Below are 21,227 nucleotides of genomic sequence, written 5' to 3'. Positions count from 1 at the left end.
CTATAATCATAGATTCTTAGACTTAGCCTTTCAAATTTTATAGGACTACTCCTCTCTATCAAGGTCAATAAATCTTGTCTTGATATGCACTCCACTCCTACAGTGGACCAACTGTCACCAACATCCACTATAATGGCTCATTGAGACCCATATTTATGTGTCAGTCAAACTTCAGTAGCCTCACTGCAAGTAGCAGAAAGGACTAGTCATACAACTACAGCATTGAGATAATCACTGATGATTGAATAAAAATCCAAGTGATCTCTCGTATGGTCACACTCAGTACTAATTATTCTTAACAACCATCCACACTCGTCATCTTATATCTCTACATACTAGATCAGAGACTAATCTATTTTGAAGAAAGTAATTTGTGTGCTAGTCTATCCTGATCTATCACCATCCTCATGACGATCCTATGATCGAGAGTATTTAAGAATTAAATACATATCTCTAATTCTCAATACTTTGAGAATATGGATCGAAACTAATTTCATAGATGATTCAAGAATACATCACACTTGAATGAAAAAAAAATTATCTTTTTATTGATTATATCAATATATTAATTATAAAACTATATCTTAGAATTATTACAATGTGTCAGCCATATTGGCTTATAGGACATACATCTAACACATACTAATGGACCCTTTATCATCCAACTTAATGGGAGGCTATGATTTAGTTATCATCATAATTGTTGGTGCAAAAATCCGCTTACGCTAGAGAAGCTGGAGTCGCGGTCATCGCCGGGACCTGCAAAAGAAGTCTAAACCGGAGGTGGGGTTGCTCCGGCAAGACCCTCCGACGCTCAAGTCAGTTCTCTGCCTCAACGAGAATGGAGTGCTCGAACAAAAATTTTAACAGAGTTTCTAGGTAAAAATGAGAGCTTATAGAATAACATATCTGGGGTTCCCCCTTTTATAGGTGGAGGGGGCAACAAACAGATAGCGATGCCTGTAACCGTCTAGCAGTGGGCCGCCCATAGTCAGAAAAAGTTTGTTGTGAAGAGTAGTGGAGTGGACCCATGGCTATCACCAGGATGTGCCACGTGGAGTCTGCCACAAGGAGCGGAGCGGTGTCTGTTGTCGCGACTTACCAGAGAATGAAAGAATCGCACGGTATCCATCGCAGGAAGTGGAGCAGGACCGTGGCCATTATTATGGCTTGCCAGGGAGTGATGGAACCGCGTGGAATTCATCGCAAGAGGTGGAGCAGAGTCGTGGAGTGATGGAGCCGCGTGGAATCTACCGCAGGGAGTGAAGCAGAATCGCGGCCGTTACTGCGGCGCACCAGGGAGTGAAGGTCTGCCGGCTGAAGTCCGGCTGGAGTGTCTGACGGAGAGAGGTAGTTAGCCATCCGTCTGAGAGGAGCTCGGAGTCCGGCTCCCGGAGGAGTCTGGATGAGGTCTGTCTGCAGCCGGAGTCGGGGATGAGGCCCTACTTCCGTAGGGGTACGGGCAGAGTCTTCCTGCAATTAAAGTCAGGGGCGAAGTCCAGCTCCCGTAGGAGTCCAGACGAAGCTTACCAGCAGTTGAAGTTGGGGACGGAGCCCGACTCCTGTAGGAGTCCGGGCGGAGTCTACTTGCAGTTGGAGTTGTGGGCGGAGTCCAGCTCCCATAGGAGTCCGGATGAGGTCTATCTGCAGCCGGAGTCAGGGATGAGGCCCAGCTTCCGTAGGGGTCCAGGCGGAGTCTTCTTGCAATTAAAGTCAAGGGCGAAGTCTGGCTCCCGTAGGAGTCCGAACGAAGCTTACCAGCAGTTGAAGTTGGGGATGGAGCCCAGCTCCCGTAGGAGTCCGGGCAGAGTTTACTTGCAGTTGGAGTTGTGGGTGGAGTCCGACTCTCGTAGGAGTCCGGACGAGGTCTGTCTGCAGTCAGAGTCGGGGATGAGGCCCGACTCCCATAGGGGTTCGGGCAGAGTCTTCCTGCAATTAAAGTCAAGGGAGAAGTCCGGCTCCCGTAGGAGTCTGGATGAAGCTTACCAATAGTTGAAGGTGGGGACGGAGCCCGGCTCCCGTAGGAGTCCGGGCGGAGTCTACTTGCAGTTGGAGTTGTGGGCAGAGTCCGATTGCCGTAGGAGTCCGGACGAGGTCTGTCTGCAGCCAGAGTCGGGGATGAGGCCCGACTCCCGTAGGGGTCCGGGCGGAGTCTTCTTGCAATTAAAGTCAGGGGCGAAGTCCGGCTCCCGTAGGAGTCTGGACGAAGCTTACCAGCAGTTGAAGTTGGGGATGGAGCCCGGCTCCCGTAGGAGTCCAGGCGGAGTCCACTTGCAGTTGGAGTTGTGGGCGGAGTCCGGCTCCTGTAGGAGTCCGGACGAGGCTTACCAGCAGTTGAAGTTGGAGACGGAGCCCGGCTCTCGTAGGAGTCCGGGCGGAGTCTACTTGCAGTTGGAGTTGTGGGTGGAGTCCGGCTCCCATAGGAGTCTGGATGAGGTCTATCTACAGTCGGAGTCGGGGACGAGGCCCGGCTCCTGTAGGGGTCCGGGCGGAGTCTATTTGCAGTTGGACTTGTGGGTGGAGTCTGGCTCCCGTAGGGATCCGGACGAGGCTTACCAGCAGTTGAAGTTGGGGACGGAGCCCGACTCCTGTAGGAGTCCGGACGGAGTCTACTTGCAGTTGGAGTTGTGGACGGAGTCCGGCTCCTGTAGGAGTCTGGACGAGGTCTATCTGCAGCTGGAGTCGGGGATGAGGCCCGGCTCCCGTAGGGGTCCGGGCGGAGTCTTCCTGCAATTAAAGTCAGGGCCGAAGTTCGGCTCCCGTAGGAGTCCGAACGAAGCTTACCAGCAGTTGAAGTTGGGGATGGAGCCCGGCTCCCATAGGAGTCTGGGCGGAGTCCACTTGCAGTTGGAGTTGTGGGCGGAGTCCGGCTCCCGTAGGAGTCCGGATGAGGCTTACCAGCAGTTGAAGTTGGGGATGGAGCCCGGCTCCCGTAGGAGTCCGGGCGGAGTTTACTTGCAGTTGGAGTTGTGGGAGATGTCCTACTCCCGTAGGAGTCTGGACGAGGTCTGTCTGCAGCTGGAGTCGGGGATGAGGCCCGGCTCCCGTAGGGGTCCGGGCGGAGTCTATTTGCAGTTGAAGTTGTGGGCGGAGTCTGGCTCCCGTAGGAGTCCGGACGAGGCTTACCAGCAGTTGAAGTTGGGGACGGAGTCCGACTCTCGTAGTAGTCCGGGCATAGTCTACTTGCAGTTGGAGTTGTGGGTGGAGTCTGGCTCCCGTAGGAGTCTGGATGAGGTCTGTCTGCAGCTGGAGTCAGGGAAGAGGCCCGGCTCCCGTAGGGGTCCGGGCGGAGTCTTCCTGCAATTAAAGTCAGGGGCGAAGTTTGGCTCCCGTAGGAGTCCGGACGATGCTTACCAGCAAGCAAAGTCGAGGGCGGAGTCCGGCTCCCGTAGGAGTCCGGATGGAATTTACCTGTAAGCGAAGTCGTGGGTGGAGCTCGGCTCCCGTAGGAATCTGGGTGAAGCCTTTCAGCAGCTGAGGTCGGGAATGAAGTTAGGCTCCCATAGGAGTCCGGGTGAAGCCTTTCAGCAGTTGAGGTTGGGAACGAAGTTCGGCTCCCGTAGGAGTCCGGACGAAGTCTCCCTGTAGCTGGCGGGGTCCTGCTCGTCGACAAAACTTGAGAGTGTGGCGGAGGCTCGGTTGTCCGGGAGGTTCGAAGAGATGTTGCCGGAGGTCAAAAGTCAGTTGGATCCCCGGAGGGTTGCTTCCATCACGAACTTCAGCTAAGGGGTATTTTATACCCAACACCAGTCTCCCTACTTTCGAGTTTGAATTTCGAATGAAGGAAGTATAGAAAGATCATCGCAGTCGAAGTTCTCCCCTTGACATCCGCATGTGACTGTCCTTAGATATGTTGGCATTTAATGCGCGCATGCTGGAGCCTTTTTTCGATTAGGGCGACCCGAAGAGTCTTTTCAGAACTCCCATCGGGATGTGCTCCCAAGCGTCTGCCATGAAAGTTTGCGGACGGTCAACCCTAGGTTGTGGCGAGTGGGACATGCGGGACACGTGGTGGGCACTGGTTGGCCTAGGGACACCTGCCACCATAATTACGCCAGGCTCCGTTGCCTATTTAAACCCCCCACCCTTCCTTCAGGGGCTTCACTTCGCCTGAGGGATGACATCTTTTTTTTTCTCCTGAGAGCTTAGCCACTCAGCCACTCCATCGGTGCCCCTTCTGACTCTGAGCATCCTCCGCGCCGGTCTTTGCCGTCTTCGTCGGCTCTCTGCCGTCTCCAGTCCCCCGATTCCTCTCTAAGGGGTTCCCCCGCCAGGGCCTCCACCCCGGAGGCCAACCTCAAGAGGATGCCACGGACTTGGAAGAGTGCAAGGAGGAGAACAGCAGTCTGCGAGTTCTCCGATTGTCGAACTGCCGCTGAGGGTTTCCGTCGCTTTAAAGGGGGTCGAGGGAGAATTCCTTCAACAATAGGGTTTTAATAACGGGGACATCTGGTGAAGGCATTCTGCTTGAGAATTTTGGAGTAGCTGGATGGGGCGACACCGGTCAAAGGGGCAGAGCCATCGTCACAAGCCGTGGCGGGATCCTTGACGTCGTCGGGGCCGAGGGACCAGAAGCGGTCGGTGCTGACAGTGGGGCAGTAAAACTTGTTGCGGGGATGGTGGAAGTAGCACATGCTGACCTTGCCGGAACACTTAGGACGGTGGTTGTCATGGAGCATTCGGTGATGGTGCATATCTCCAGCGCCATCGCCGCCTCCGGGGTAACTCCGGTTCTTCTTGAAATAGGTCGTCGTCGCCGCTGTCGTTGCCTTTGCCGCCCCTTGAATTCTATCCCATCCTTTTCCCCATAGGGTTGGGATTTTGGAGATGGAGCGGAATGAGGCGGGGGGAGAGAGCCGAGAGGTTTATCACACGCACTGGAAAATACGGCTGGGAAGGACAGAAACGGGAAGAGAAGTTTATAGCTTGAAGTGGCTCCAGTGTATCCCTTCCGAGCCGTGTTTTCGAGCCTTGTAACAATGTATTCTTTTCTGGCCCTCCGGGTCTTGTAACGTACATCTTGTTAGTTGAAAAATGAGAAGGTGATTTTGTTACCTTGTCCGTACTTTGCATCGAATTGTTGTCTGCCGAACTTTTTCCTTTATCGTTGTTATTTTTGTATTCCCTTCTTCTTTTTTTTTTTTTTTTTGACGTCGTCCGTAGGTTATCAGTGGTTGTAATGCCGGCTCGCCTCTTTTACTCATATGTTGAATTGTCACTCGTCGAGCTTCTTTTCGACCTTTGTGTCATTCGGAGGTACCCGATTGTCAACGTATTGATCCATCTTTTTCGCCCGTGGCCGCAGATTCATCTGGGGCCGCTCGGGTTTGGTGTCCCCATCAGGGGTCGAGCACGGAGGTCTGAGCTTTCGTCACCTTGAGGAAGTCATCTCATCTTGGGCTTGCGTTGAAAGCTTCCGTGAAGGTCGGGGTTCTCTGCATCCTAGACGCTGTTTGTTTTCCATTCGTCGCTGGCGTAGTCCATCGATTTCCCTTTTAACTTTTCTCTCCTTTTTCTTTTTCGAGTGGGATTTTTTCCTCCACTCTTGGTGGGGCTATGAGAGTTCGGCTCCCGTAGGTGAAGTCGGGGCGAGGTCTGGCTCCCGTGGGAGTCCGAATGGGGTCTACCTGCAATTGAAGTCAGGTGAAATTTGGCTCCCGTAGGAGTCCGGGCGGAGCTTACCAGCATTCGAAGTCGAGGACGAAGCTCGACTCCCGTAGGAGTCCGGACGGAGTTTGCCTATAGTCGAAGTTGGAGGAGGAGTCTGGCTCCCGTAAGAGCCCGGACGGAGCTTTCCTGTAATTGAGGTCGGAGACGAAGTCCAGTTCCCGTAGGAGTCCGGACGGAGTCTTCTTACGATCAGAGTCGAGGGCGAAGTCCGGCTCCCGTAGGAGTCCAGACGGAGTTTTATCATGAAGGGGCCGCTGGGGAAGGTCTCCCTTTTTCTCATCTGGTCTTGAATGACCAGACCTTAATTGATGTCGGGGCGAGGTTCTTTCCCTATTTCTGTCGTAACAAGTTTCAGCTCTGGTTAGGGCGAGGTTCGCCTCTTGTCCCTAACATGGCTGTAGGGGCACACATGGGCGTCGCTGGGCCCCTCCCCCCATCCGGTCTAAAGAGAACCGAACCTTCGACTTTGCTCAAGTTAGGGCGAGGTTCTCCTCCCGTCCCTAACAGGGCTGTGGGGCGCATATGGACGTTGCAGGGCCTTTCCCCCCATCCAGTCTAAAGGGAACCGGGCCTTCGACTTTGCTCAAGTTAGGGCGAGGATCTCCTCCTGTCCCTAAAAGGGCTGTGGGGGCGCATATGGGCGTTGTAGGGCCTCTCCCCCCATCCGGTCTAAAGGAAACTCGGCCTTCGACTTTGCTCAAGTTAGGGTGAGGTTCTCCTCCTGTCCCTAACAGGGCTGTGGGGGCGCATATGGGCATTGCAGGGCCTCTCCCCCCATCTGGTCTAAAGAAAACCGGGCCTTCGACTTTGCTCAAGTTAGGGCGAGGTTCTCCTCCTGTCCCTAACAGGGCTGTGGGGGCGCATATGGGCGTTGCAGGGCCTCTCCCCCATCCGGTCTAAAGGGAACCGGGCCTTCGACCTTGTCGAGATGAGGTTCCCCTCTTGCTTCTGATACAATTTGTTTGGATTGTCCTGTAGATGTAGGATAATGCCAAAGACATGTAGATATACAACTTTTAATTAAAATAAAGTTATTGGTAGTACATCCGTAAGTTTTTCGAGCTCCATGGTCGCGGGAGGTCGGCTCCTCCGAGCTCCTTAAGATAATAAGTTTCGAGCCGGACTACTTCTTTGACCTCATATGGGCCTTCCCAGTTTGGGGCGAGTTTCCCTCGATCCTGAGGTTGCGAGATAGTGGCTCGTCGAAGCACTAGATCTCCTGCTCTAAAGACTTTGTTCTTGACTCGGGAGTTGTAATAGCAAGCGACTTTCTGTCTGTAGGCTGCCATTCAAACCTGAGCTATCTCCCGCCTTTCTTCCAGCAGGTCGAGGTTGGCTTTAAGACTTGCAAATTTTGATGTTCGTCAAATGCCACGACTCGTACCGATGGAAGTTTAAGCTCAATTGGGATGACGGCCTCTGTACCGAAGGCTAAAGCAAAGGGGGTCTCCCCTGTGGGCAGCCTTTGGGTAGTACGATACGCCCACAACACATGATAAAGTTCATCCGCCCAAGTTCCCTTCGCCTTTTCGAGCCTTGTCTTAATCCCCTGCAGAAGGGTTCTATTAGTCACCTCAGCTTCACCGTTCGCCTAAGGATGGGCTACTGATGTGAAGTTGTGGGAGATGTTTAGATCTTCACAGAATTCGACGAATTTTGCTCCCACGAATTGCCGCCCATTATCAGTGATTAGGGTCCTAGGTAGACCGAACCTACACACGATCGACTTCCAAACGAAATCTTGCACTTTTGCCTCTGTGATTTTTGCTAGTGGTTCGGCTTCAACCCATTTGGTGAAGTAGTCGATCGCTAAAAGGAGGAACTTCCTCTGTCCAGACGCCATGGGAAAGGGGCCAAGGATGTCCATCCCCCACTGCGCAAAAGGCCATGGGGCACTCAAGGGTGTGAGCTCGGTGGCGGGCTGTCTCTGGATATTGGCATATCTCTGGCATCGATCACACTTTCTGACATATTCAATCGAATCATGATGCATTGTTGGCCAGTAATATCTTTGGCGGAGCAACTTGTGGGATAAAGATCTAGCCCCCAAATGGTTTCCGCAGATTCCTTCATGTACCTCCCACAAGGCGTAGTCAGCTTCTGAAGGCTGGAGACATTTCAAAAGGAGCAAAGAGTATGATCTCTTTTACAACTTGCCCTCATAAAGGATGTATCGGGAGGCTTGATTTCTGAGCTTTCAAGCCTCTTTCGCATCCTGGGGGAGAACCCCATCTCTGAGGTAGGTTGTCAGTGGGTCGACCCAGCTGGGCTCGTGGTCAATTTCCATCACGGGCCACGATTCTTTTGTGCTCGGGCGCTTTAGAACTTCAAAAAGAATGCCCTTGGGCAATTCGGTCGGAGCCAATATTGCCAGCTTGGAGAGAAGGTCAGCCTTGGTATTTTCCGACCTCAAAATCTGTCTGATGTTGAAGCTGCTGAAGGTGGGGACGAGCTCCTTTACCCTTTCAAGGTATTTAGTCATGCTGTCCTCTCACACTTCATAATTTTAGTTGACTTGTCCCACTACTAGTTGAGAGTCGCTGTGGACCCGGAGCCGATCTATTCTCAGCTCTTTGGCGATCCTCAGTCCTGCGATCAGAGCTTCATATTCTGCTCCATTGTTCATTGCGGGGAACTCAAAACGCAGAGCATACTCCATGACGATTCCCTCCGGACTGATCAAGATCAGGCCCGCACCCACACCTAACATGTTGGAAGACCCGTCCACATAGAGGGCCCAGAAGTGATCAGAGGGATCCGCTTCTTCTTTGGGGGAGTTCGGTCGGAGCTCCAGGCCGTCAATTTTGCTCTGTTCAAGTTCGGCCTCCTCTGGGATAGTACACTCCACTATGAAATCTGCCAATATTTGGGCCTTCATTGCTGGCCTGGGTCGATAGTTGATGTCGAATTCTATGAGCTCGATCGTCCATTTTGCCATCCTCCCGGAGGCGTCCGCCCGGTGCAAAATCGCCTTGATCGGTTGATCGGTGAGCAGCGTCACGGTGTGCCCTTGAAAGTAGGGTCGGAGCCTTCGAGCTACAATCAACAAGGCATAAGTCAGTTTTTCTAATTTGGTATACCTAGTCTCGGCGTCTCTCAGCGCGTGACTGACGTAGTAGATTGATCGTTAGACTTTCGCTTCTTCTTTGACAAGGACAGTCGCGAGGGCCATGGGAGAGACCGCCAGGTATAAAAATAGTTCCTCCCCAGGCTCCGGCTTTGCCAGCAACGGGGGTGAGCCGAGGTAGCTCCTCAGTTCTTCGAATGTCTGTTGGCACTCAGAGGTACAATAGAAGTTCTTCGGCTGCTTGAGGATTTGAAAGAAGGGTAAGCACCGTTCGGCCGACCTTGCGATGAAGCGATTCAGGGCCGCCACCCTTCCTGTGAGGCACTGAACCTCTTTTATCGACTTTGGGGCGGCCATCTCCTGGATGGCATAAATTTTTTCTGGATTGGCCTCAATCCCACGCCCCGACACCATGAAGCCCAGGAACTTTCCCGAGGTTACTCCGAAAGCGCATTTAGTTGGGTTCAACTTCATCCTATATTTTTGGAGAGCGTAGAAGGTCTCCTCGAGGTCGGCGACGTGATCCATGGAAGATTTGCTTTTTACGAGCATATCATCCATGTAGACCTCCATGTTGCGGCCGATCTGCTCCTTAAAGATTTTGTTCACCAACTGTTGGTAGGTTGCACCTGCATTTTTGAGGCCGAAAGGCATGATCTTGTAACAGTAAAGGCCATGGTTAGTAATGAAAGTGATCTTTTCTTCATCTTCCGGCACCATCTTGATTTAATTATAGCCGGAGAATGCACCCATAAAGGTGAGGAGCTCATGGACCAAGGTCGTATCCACCAGTTGATCGATTCTGGGAAGAGGGTAGCTATCCTTCGGGCAGGCCTTATTCAGCTTCTTGAAGTCGATGCACATCCTCCACTTGCCGTTTGCTTTTTTGACTAGGACAACGTTGAAAATCCAATCAGGATAATTGACTTCCTTAATGAATCTGGCTTTAAGGAGCTTGTCCACTTCCTTAGTTATCGCCTTCTGCCTCTCTGGCGCATGACCTCGGATCTTTTCTTTCGTCGGTCGATGCTTTGGATCGACGGCCATGCGGTGCTCCATGACTTCTGTGTCAATCCCCGACATGTCTGCTGGAACCCAAGCGAAAACGTCCGCATTCTTTCGTAGAAAATCGACGAGATGCATCCGCACCTCCTCCCCCAGGTTGGAGCCGATCATCGCCACATGCTCCGCGTTCCCGTCGTTCAAAGGGATCGGTACCAGGTCTTCAATTGGAACACCCCTCTCTTCAGTGAGGTCATCGCGAGCGTCCAGTCCATCGACTGGACAGGGGTCAGATTGGTCGCTTCTTTGCAAGGCTATGTTGTAGCAGTATCTGGCCAGGGCTTGGTCTCCTCGGACCTCTCCGATCTCCTAGTTGGTGGAGAATTTCAACTTTAAATGGTAGGTTGATACAACGGCTCGGAGAGCGTTGAGGCCATGTCGGCCGAGGATTGCGTTGTAGGCTGACGGCACCTTCACCACCAGAAAATTCACCAGAACCCTGGATTGCCTTGGATATCGACCTGTGGCCACAGCCAAAGTAATTATTCCCTCCATCGGAACAGCATCATCGGTAAACCCTACCAGAGGTGAGCTAATCGGCCTCAAATGGCCATCAAGAATGGACATTCTTGAAAAAGCATCGTAGAACAAAATGTCGGCCGAACTTTCATTGTCGACAAGGACGTGATGGATGTCGTAATTTGCTATATTCAAGGAAACTACAACCACATCGTTGTGAGGGAATTGAACTCCCTGAGCGTCTTCTTCAGTAAAGGTTATGGGCTCCTCAATCTTTTGTCGCTTGGGGGGTACGGCCAATGCGTCAGTTGCTTCCTGCCAGGATCCTCCCGAGATGGTGTTGGCAAAATCTGTCGGAGGCTGATCGTCCGACCACTTCATGCCAGCGACCGTTGCCGGAGGATGTGGGGTCTGGGAAACCAGAGGCGAGATCGGGGCCCGAGACATGGCTGTGGAGGCCGTGGGTTGCCGTGTGGATGCTTCGCGAGAAGACATCGGGCGAGGATCCAGTGGGGGGAAGGAGGAGCGGATGTCGGAGAAGATAACCAGAGGCAGTTCCGTTGAGCGCTCCTTTAAGAACAAGGGTACTACGAAGGTTCAGGCCCCTTCCTCTAGTGCCAATCCTATTGGTGCAAAAATCCACTTACGCCAGAGAAGCTGGAGTCGTGGTCGCCACCGGGACCTGCAAAAGAAGTCTAAACTGGAGGTGGGGTTGCTCCGGCAAGACCCTCCGATGCTCAAGTCAGTTCTCTGCCTCAACAAGAATGGAGTGCTCGAACAAAAATTTTAGCATAGTTTCTAGGTAAAAATGAGAGCTTATAGAATAACGTATCTGGGGTTCCCCCTTTTATAGGCAGAGGGGGCAACAAACTGATAGCGATGCCTATAACCGTCTGGCAGTGGGCCGTCCATAGTCAGGAGAAGTTTGTTGCGAAGAGTAGTGGAGTGGACCCGTGGCTATCACCGGAATGTGCCACGTGGAGTCTGCCACGAGGAGTGGAGCGGTGTCCGTTGTCGTGACTTGCCAGAGAATGGAAGAATCGTGCGGTATCCGACACAGGAAGTGGAGCAAGACCGTGGCCATTATTATGGCCTGCCAGGGAGTGATGGAATCGCGTGGAATTCATCGCAGGAGGTGGAGCAGAGTCATGGAGTGATGGAGCCGCGTGGAATCTGCCGCAGGGAGTGGAGCAGAATTGCGGCCGTTACTGCGGCACGTCAGGGAGTGAAGGTCTGCCGGCTGAAGTCCAGCTGGAGTGTCTGGCAGAGAGAGGTAGTTAGCCATCCGTCCGAGAGGAGCTCGGAGTCTGACTCCCGTAGGAGTCTGGATGAGGTCTGTCTGCAGCCGGAGTCGGGGATGAGGCCCGACTTCCGTAGGGGTCCGGGCGGAGTCTTCCGGTAATTGAAGTCAGGGGCGAAGTCCGGCTCCCGTAGGAGTCCGGACGAAGCTTACCAGCAGTTGAAGTTGGGGACGGAGCCCGGCTCCCGTAGGAGTCCGGGCGGAGTCTACTTGCAGTTGGAGTTATGGGCAGAGTCCGGCTACCGTAGGAGTCCGGACGAGGTCTGTCTGCAGCCGGAGTCGGGGACGAGGCCCGACTTCCGTAGGGGTCCGGGCAGAGTCTTCTTGCAATTAAAGTCAGGGGTGAAGTCCGGCTCCCGTAGGAGTCCGGACGAAGCTTACCAGCAGTTGAAGTTGGGGACGGAGCCCGGCTCCCGTAGGAGTTCGGGCAGAGTCTACTTGCAGTTGGAGTTGTGGGCGGAGTCTGGCTCCCGTTGGAGTCCGGACGAGGTCTGTCTGCAGTCGGAGTCGGGGATGAGGCCCGGCTCCCGTAGGGGTCCGGGCAGAGTCTTCCTGCAATTAAAGTCAGGGGCGAAGTCCGGCTCCCGTAGGAGTCCGGACAAAGCTTACCAGCAGTTGAAGTTGAGAATAGAGCCCGGCTCCAATAGGAGTCCGGGCGGAGTCTACTTGCAGTTGGAGTTGTGGGCGTAGTCCAGCTCCCGTAGGAGTCCGGACGAGGTCTGTCTGCAGTCGGAGTCGGGGACGAGGCCCGGCTCCTGTAGGGGTCCGGGCGGAGTCTTCCTGCAATTAAAGTCAGGGGTGAAGTTCGGCTCCCGTAGGAGTCCAGACGAAGCTTACCAGTAGTTGAAGTTGGGGACGGAGCCCGGCTCCCGTAGGAGTCCGGGCGGAGTCCACTTGCAGTTGGAGTTGTGGACGGAGTCCGACTCCCGTAGGAGTCCGGACGAGGCTTACCAGCAGTTGAAGTTGGAGACTGAGCCCGGCTCCCGTAGGAGTCCGAGCGGAGTCTACTTGCAGTTGGAGTTGTGGGCGGAGTCCGCTCCCGTAGGAGTCTGGATGAGGTCTGTCTGCAGCCAGAGTCGGGGACGAGGCTCGGCTCCCGTAGGGGTCCGGGCGGAGTCTATTTGCAGTTGGAGTTATGGGTGGAGTCTGGCTCCCGTAGGAGTCCGGATGAGGCTTACCAGCAGTTGAAGTTGGGGACGGAGCCCGGCTCCCATAGGAGTCCGGGCGGAGTCTACTTGCAGTTGGAGTTCTGGGCGGAGTCTGGCTCCCGTAGGAGTCTGGACGAGGTCTGTCTGCAGCCGGAGTCGGGGACGAGGGCCGGCTCCCGTAGGGGTCCGGGCGGAGTCTTCCTACAATTAAAGTCAGGGGCGAAGTCCGGCTCCCGTAGGAGTCCGGACGAAGCTTACCAGCAGTTGAAGTTGGGGATGGAGCCCGGCTCCCGTAGGAGTCCGGGCGGAGTCCACTTGCAGTTGGAGTTGTGGGCGGAGTCCGGCTCCTGTAGGAGTCCGGATGAGACTTACCAGCAGTTGAAGTTGGGGATGGAGCCTGGCTCCCGTAGGAGTCCGGGCGGAGTCTACTTGCAGTTGGAGTTATGGGCGGAGTCTGGCTCCCGTAGGAGTCTGGACGAGGTCTGTCTGCAGCCGGAGTCGGGGATGAGGCCCGGCTCCCGTAGGGGTCCGGGCGGAGTCTATTTGCAGTTGGAGTTGTGGGCGGAGTCCGGCTCCCGTAGGAGTCCGGATGAGGCTTACCAGCAGTTGAAGTTGGGGACGGAGCCCGGCTCCCGTAGGAGTCCGTGCGGAGTCTACTTGCAGTTGGAGTTGTGGGCGGAGTCCGGCTCCCATAGGAGTCTGGATGAGGTCTGTCTGCAGTCGGAGTCAGGGACGAGGCCTAGCTCCCGTGGGGGTTCGGGCGGAGTCCTCCTGCAATTAAAGTCAGGGGCGAAGTCTGGCTCCGTAGGAGTCCGAACGAAGCTTACCAGCAAGCGAAGTCAGGGGCAGAGTCTGGCTCCCGTAGGTGTCTGGACGGAATTTACCTGTAAGTGAAGTTGTGGGTGGAGCTCGGCTCCCATAGGAGTCCGGGTGAAGCCTTTCAGCAGCTGAGGTCGGGAACGAAGTTCGGCTCCCATAGGAGTCCGGGTGAAGCCTTTCAGCAGTTGAGGTTGGGAATGATGTTCGGCTCCCGTAGGAGTCCGGATGAAGTCTCCCTGTTGCTAGCGGGGTCCTGCTCGTCGACAAAACTTGGGAGTGTGGCGGAGGCTCGGTTGTCCGGGAGGTTCGAAGAGACGTTGCCGGAGGTCGAAAGTCAGTTGGATCCCCGGAGGGTCGCTCCCATCACGAACTTCGGCTAGGGGGTATTTTATACCCAACAATAACTATCTCATTTGACCTAATAATTTAGATGATTTATTTATGATTTAAGAAGAGATAAGAGAAGAGATCAATAAATAGACCGTAATCCTCCCACTGACTTCACCAAGTCACTAAATCAAATTAGGGTCATGCTGATTGAAATGGCATCTAGATCAGTCACACTGATCAACCTTAATGACATAGATTAACTCAAATCATTTAGCGATATAATTAAAATATAATTCATCAAATTGACCAGGTAAATGAGATCGGAGGGTGGGTCTGCTAAGCTTTCCTTAAACACCATCAAAATGGCTAGGTAAGCCGCTTCCAATTAAAAATCATCGATCGAAATATCAAACTTATCTTAAACACCTATTGGTTAATTAGTTTTGATTTTACCAACTTAATGATTCAGGTTCAACCACTGAGCCACAATCAAGGTCCATTTGGTCTAATCAAAGATATGACTTGACCATCTATAACTATTGTATTAAAGAAACCCTGATTAATCTAATTCAATATTTAGTTAGACTTAATCAATTTCTCTATATGGTCAATTAACTCTTTAATTCTAATCTTAGGTCTAATCCAATTAATAAGATCTGATTTGAGCTAACCCATACCTCATATTTTATGCAATGTCATTAGATCTTAAATCATAATTCTAAATCTAATCAATTCAACACTTAATTCTTAATTAAGTTTTTGCATCAATATGGTTTAGATTTTGAAATAATTTTTTATGTAAATCTTTTACATTAAATTATAAATTTTTTTAAATCAAATCTAAATTTTTATGATTTTAAATCAAAATAATTTTGATTGAAGATTAGATGTAACTACTTTACTATGCAACTTGTATTATATACAACAAATCCTAGGGTTTCAAGATCTAGGATTTTACAAAAAAGTAATTTTTTCTCCTTTTCACTTTCTTCTTCATGGGACCTCACAGTGGTACCCCTACAAGCTATAAGAGCACCCCATTGAATAAGAGAAGAGGATCATAAAACCTTATTTTCTCTTATGATCGGACTGTTTGGTGATTACCCAATCTGAGTACTTTGCAATTCAGATCATCTAATCTAACATGATAAAATCAAATCTGAAAATAAATATATTTAGATCTAATCTAAATTATAAATAATCAGATCTAACATCATAAAATCAAATCTAAAGGCATAATAAATCATATCATAATAACCTGGCACTGATACCAATTGAAGGAAACATGCGGTAGTACTATGCATGCAATTTTAAAATTTTATATAGCAGAATAATAAGATTAAATAATTTAATCTAAATTATATGCATAATATCTAATCTAGACTATCATGTCAAGATAAATAATATGAACTAAGATACACTTTAGATCTAAAAATAAAAACTTGCACTAATCAAATCGATGCAACCATGAAGATCTAACTGTTAGATCTAACAAACATGATCAAGTTAGTTTAGATACCATTGCCAAACTAAAGTTTCTTGTTCTTTGCTGGTCCAATGCTTGGAAAGGATCACCTCCAAATTGCTCATAGCCATACGAAGTCGTTTGGCCTCTACAATACATCCACATGAAGATCGATGCAGATCAGGGACCTTGGAATTGCTAGCTTGCAAGGAACTTGGAGGCTGATTTCTTCCTTCTACTTCAAGGGCCTTGGATGCTCCAAAGGATGAAGAGATTTGGAGGAGGAAGAGAGGAAGAGGAGAAGGAGCTCTAAAAAAATAAAAATCAGTAAAAGAACATAGATGGGGCATCAACAATTGGAGACCCCTTTATATAGGAAAGTGCTAGGGTTTTGATCCAAGGAGAGGGCGCCAAAGAGTCCATGCTAAAATCAATTTTTAGGCATGCCAAAACTAATTTTTGGGCATCTCAAAATTTTCAAAAAATACTTTTTGGCATGAGGAGGAGATTTGGTATCTCACAAGCCCAAAAACTCTCCAAAAAAAATAAGAAAAAAATAATTAGGTGCCTTCTCTCTTTCCCTATTTGAAAAATCTATTTCCTTCTTATCACCTTATCTCTACTTTGGATCGCATTCGAATTAGGTGAGAGATAAGATAATGACTCACCAACCTTTGCTGCCCACCCTTACTGGACCCACTCTTTTGACACCAAAAAGCTTAAGCCAAATCCAATTTGGCATTGAGAAGAAGTGCATGGGTCCAGGGTGGTTCAAGGAGATAAGGATAGAGTCCCTGTCGATTGGGACTCTTCATTTTCAAATTAATTCTAAATCAAATCAAATTTGATTTAAATCTAATATTAGAAATGAACCTAATCAAATTAAGACCTCAATTATCTCAATAAATTTCTAACCTAATTAGGAATTAGCTGAGTTCAAGTTTTGATCGAATCAGAATCAAATTTTTTTTACAATCAGGTTTGATCATATCAAAATCAATCTAAGTCAAACTAAATCCAATTCAATTAGATTTGATCCAAAGGTTTTTACTTGATCAAATTGAGTCAATTAGTAATCTAATTATTAATTAATTTTCTATTAATAGTAGAGTTTCAATCCATGAAGAATCTCCTCTAGAGTTTCAATCCCAGTAGGACTCCTCATTAGAGTTACAATCCAATTAGACTCTTCAACCATTAGATCTATCCGAATTTTCTAATATGTGTGATCCTATAGATTCGAACCTAGGTCGGTAGCATAAGAATAATTTTTTATGCCAATCGATGTAACCATCTAGCAATAGGATCTGACGTCCAGATAGGTCGAAAGATTATAAAGAAACATTTTAGAACCTACTGGCATATGGTTATTGTATAATTCATTCCTTTAACCTTAATACTCAAGGTGACCTAGTTTTTGACTATCAACCCTAATTTAGTCGATCATATTATATTTTAATCTTTCAAATCTATCACATAAATTATCCTGATCAAGATTTTACTAAATTAAAATACACTGATGCATATCTCCTACTAATTCAGAAGGATCAATTCCATCTTGACTTATACACCAACTTAATAAGTACTTGACTGCACCCAGTATCCTTCTATCACTGAATTAAAAATTCAGATGGTTCTATATTAAAGTACAGTGAATTGCTTATAAGTCACCGTGGTGATCTCAGGTCGAAGGGATACTTATACCCATACTCTTTACGAGCTACTCTTGATAGTAGAGTGCTTGACAAATGGTCACGTTCAATACGAATGTACTTCTACATTCCATCTGCATACCATAATAGTATTTTCACACTCTTTAGTTAAGAGGATGACCAACTCATATGGCACACAATGACCTATACTTGATATTACTATTATCCTATTAACAGCATATCATTTGGTCGCGAACACTTTTAAAGACTAAATGACAAATCCTCCTTTATCGATAAATTATAGTCCTAAAGACATTATTACAATATAAGAGTTCAAAATAAGATGGATAATTTGTAATAAAAAAATTAAATATTTCTTATGAATAAAAATTCATATACATTTACAAGTATGAGCATAATCGTCAACAAACTGATGATTTGCTTTGGGATACATTTTCTAACATTCACCTCCTTAATCTGATCAAAGAGTTTTAATACTCTTTCGAGTCTATTTTTCTACTTCACTACAGAATTATTTGAATATTTCAAATGATTCGGATTTATACTTCATAAGATAGACATACTCATACCTCGATAGGTCATCTATAAATGTAATGAAGTAATAGTACCCTCTTTTGACAACTATGTTCATGGGTCTACTTACATCACTATGTATTAGACCTAAAACATCACTGGTTCGTTCATTTTTTTTTTAAAAGATGACTTGATCATCTTATCAAGTATACAGGATTCACAGATTGATAATGATTCACAATCATTAATTTCAAAGACATCCTCTTTTGATTAATCTGTCTATTCTATTTTTATTCACATGACCTAGTCTACAATGCCAAAGGTAGGAATTACTGATATTATCTATCTTAGGATATTTGTTCGATGTATACATTATACCAATAGGCTGTGATAATATATATATACTATGTTTTAATTATTCTCACATAATTATAGTATCATTCATAATGATATCACAAAAATCATCCTTTATTAAAAATTTAAAACCAAATTTGGCCAAAAGGCCTACAGAGATGACATTTATCAAAAAAGAAGGATATTAATGACACTCATCTAACATGATACTATTAGACTCAAAAATAAGTTGCCTAGTTTCTAATGCTAAAATCGAAACAAGGCTTCCATCTCCAATATTCAGGAACCACTTGCCTTCTTTAAATTTTCTACTGACCTGCAGTCCTTGCAATGATTGCAAATATTAATCGAACTTCTAGTATTCAATATCCAGGTAGTAGTATCACAAATTAAAAAATTATAAAAAGTTATCATATAAGTACCTTACGAAGCAACTGATTGCTATTTCTCTTGTTCTTTGGTCTGTTTGGGTCAAAGGAAGCTATATAAGCTGAACAATTTCTTTTACAATGTCCCAGCTACTTACAAAAAAAGTATTCTACCTGGCTCTTATCGACTTTCGACTTTTTGCTCTACTTTGGCTTGGGATCGGTTGCACAATTTTTTTATATTTTTTTTTTCTCTCTTAGAGAATCGACAACCTGCAAACGAACCTCCCACTATATGCACCATCTTCTTCTGGAGCTGATGGTCCTTCTCAAATATCTACAGCAATTCTAGCAAACCATGATAGTTTACTATAAGCTTGGTCATTCTATAATGACTCAAGAAAGGTAGATAGGATTTCGATAGCAAATTAAGGATAGTATCCTTGTCTAACTGTTCATGCAGTGAAAAGTCAAGTTTGCTTAAGCATTCAATCTACTCGATCATGTACAATATATGATTAGTGATTGATGTCCCCTCTCACCTACGGACATTGAACAGCAAGAGGTTTTGTGTCTCTCTGCATCCTCTGGGGTGCCGAAAGACTCATTTGGTATTTGAATCATATCCATTGGCTGCGCATCCTTAAACTTATGGCTAAGTTCATCATTCATGACTGTCCTCATAATACAATACATCATCATGGGGTCACTAAGCCATTTCAAATAAGTATCTCTCGTAGCATGGGGTGCATTGGTAGCAGGTTCTTCAGGTGATAGATTAGTAAGCACATATAGGATCCTCTCATGCTCTAGGATGATCTTCAATTTTCAATATCAGCTATCAAAGTTGGGTTTGGTAAACTTATCACTGTCCAACAGCAATAGGAGTAATAGTGTGTTGGTCATAGCTAAAAAAAAGAAACATAAATCTATTAGTATATAAATTATTTTTAATCCTAAAGATATGGACTTTAGTCTAAAGATTCTCTCACTATTTTATATGAATTGGTAGCCTCTATCTCCAATTCAAAAAATTACATTAATTCTTTAGTGGGTATTAAAATTCTCACAGACTATATTCGGATCTGAGTATGGCTCGACCAATCCTAGTGCATCCATGGGTAGGTTCATAACTAATTATTTCTTTAAACAACTTTTAGCAATTAGATTTTACCCCTGATATCTCTTCAGCAGGCGTGTGGCATCTCCATTAAAAATTCTGAGTAGGTCTAACCATTAACATGACTACACCAAGTGCATCTAACAAATGAATATCCAAATCTGAATGTGGCTCAGCCAATCAGAGCTTTGATCTGAAGGGCACCACAAGATGGTGAAGGAATGAAAATCTATTTCTCGTGGATAAGCAGGGTTGCATCTAAAAATTTTTCTATATACTCAACTTAATAAAGATCAAATCTTTATCTGGATCATAGCAGAATAGGGATCAAATCTTCAGAATGTAGATTCAACCTTCATGTAGGCTTGAAACTACAGGCCCTATACCTCGCATGCACGCCAGGCAATGCAGGAAAGTAGGATGAATCTTAGGATTGATGCACCTTCGCAAGGCCACCAAAAAAAGAAAGAGAGGTGCTGGTGTGACCCTTCACACCAACAAAGGGGATGCCCAAGAAGGGCCCACACCAAGAGGAAGAGGGGGCGGCAAGGAGGAGGGCACGCCAAGGTTGGGATGCCCACTAGCTCTCATGCCTCTCTCTCTCTTTCTCTCTTTCTATGCTTTCTCTTGTTGTTATCTCTTATGTGCATCCATAGGTAGAGACCCTCTCTATTTATAGATGATTTTTATGATTCAATAAGTATAGGACTCCTAATTCAAACATGTTTTAAATCAGTCCACTACTTATCAAAGGACTCCCATTTGAGATTGGATTGGCGCCACATATGGCGCCCACTTTGCACCCACGCTCACACCCATGTGGGATGGCCCACAACCAGCACCATACCAGGTGCTAGTTAGCCAAGGAGTGAGAGAGTCCCAGTGGAAATAGAACTCCAAGGATCTCATCCAAAAAGAATCTAATTCGAATCCAATTCGAAGCTGGTTCGAAATAATTTTGAAAGGCTGTTAATCCTAAACTGTTTAGGACTTTAGAACCAAATCTAACTTAAAATTTTAAATTTAATTAAGTCTAATTAATTCAAATACAATCTAAAATTAATTAGTACTTAAATCTAATCTCTCATAGGCTTCTTGAATCATAGATCTAAAACTATTCATCTCCGGGATTGAACCTGAACCTCATGTGTAGTGCTAGCTAAACATAGTCAACTCTTTAATTTTATTTGATTCATAACTTAATTCTTAATCAAGTTAGTTTATATATTCAATCAAATCAAATACTTTCAAATTGGACATATAAATATAGGCCAATACTTTTCTACGTTGTCTAACTTATGTGCGTGACTCTATAGGTTCAAACACTAAGTCGGTAGCACAGAAATTAATTTCTATACTAATCGAAGCTACTATCTAGTAATGATTTTCGATGCTCAGATAGGTTGAATTATCATAAAAAAATATTTCAGAACCTATGCATATGGTTACCACATAATTCATCTCTTTGATCCTGAATGCTCTAGGATGATCAAGGTTTAACTGTCAACCCAGAGTGTTTCATCCACATTATATTTCAAACTTTCAAATCTATCTCATAGATTATTCTGGCCAAGATTTTACTAAATTGAAATACAGTGATGCATCAGCTCCTATAATCTGGAGGGGTCAATCTTATCTTGATCCACACATAGATTTTGCAAGTACTTGACTGTACCTAGTAGCCTTCCGTCACTGCATTAAAAATTCAGATAGTCAGGCACCAAAGTATAGTGAGTTGCTTGTAAGTCATTATAGTGATCTCAGATCGAAGGCATACTTATGTCCATACGCTTCGTGAATAGTTTTTCATAGCATAGGTGAGTCACTTGTTTAGTGATGATGCACTCTTATATCTCACCTGTATACCATATCAGTGTTA

This window comes from Elaeis guineensis, chromosome 3 (genome assembly GCF_000442705.2).
Source record: "Elaeis guineensis isolate ETL-2024a chromosome 3, EG11, whole genome shotgun sequence".
NCBI classification, from domain to species: Eukaryota; Viridiplantae; Streptophyta; class Magnoliopsida; order Arecales; family Arecaceae; genus Elaeis; species Elaeis guineensis.
Note: the sequence above shows the minus strand (reverse complement) of the source record.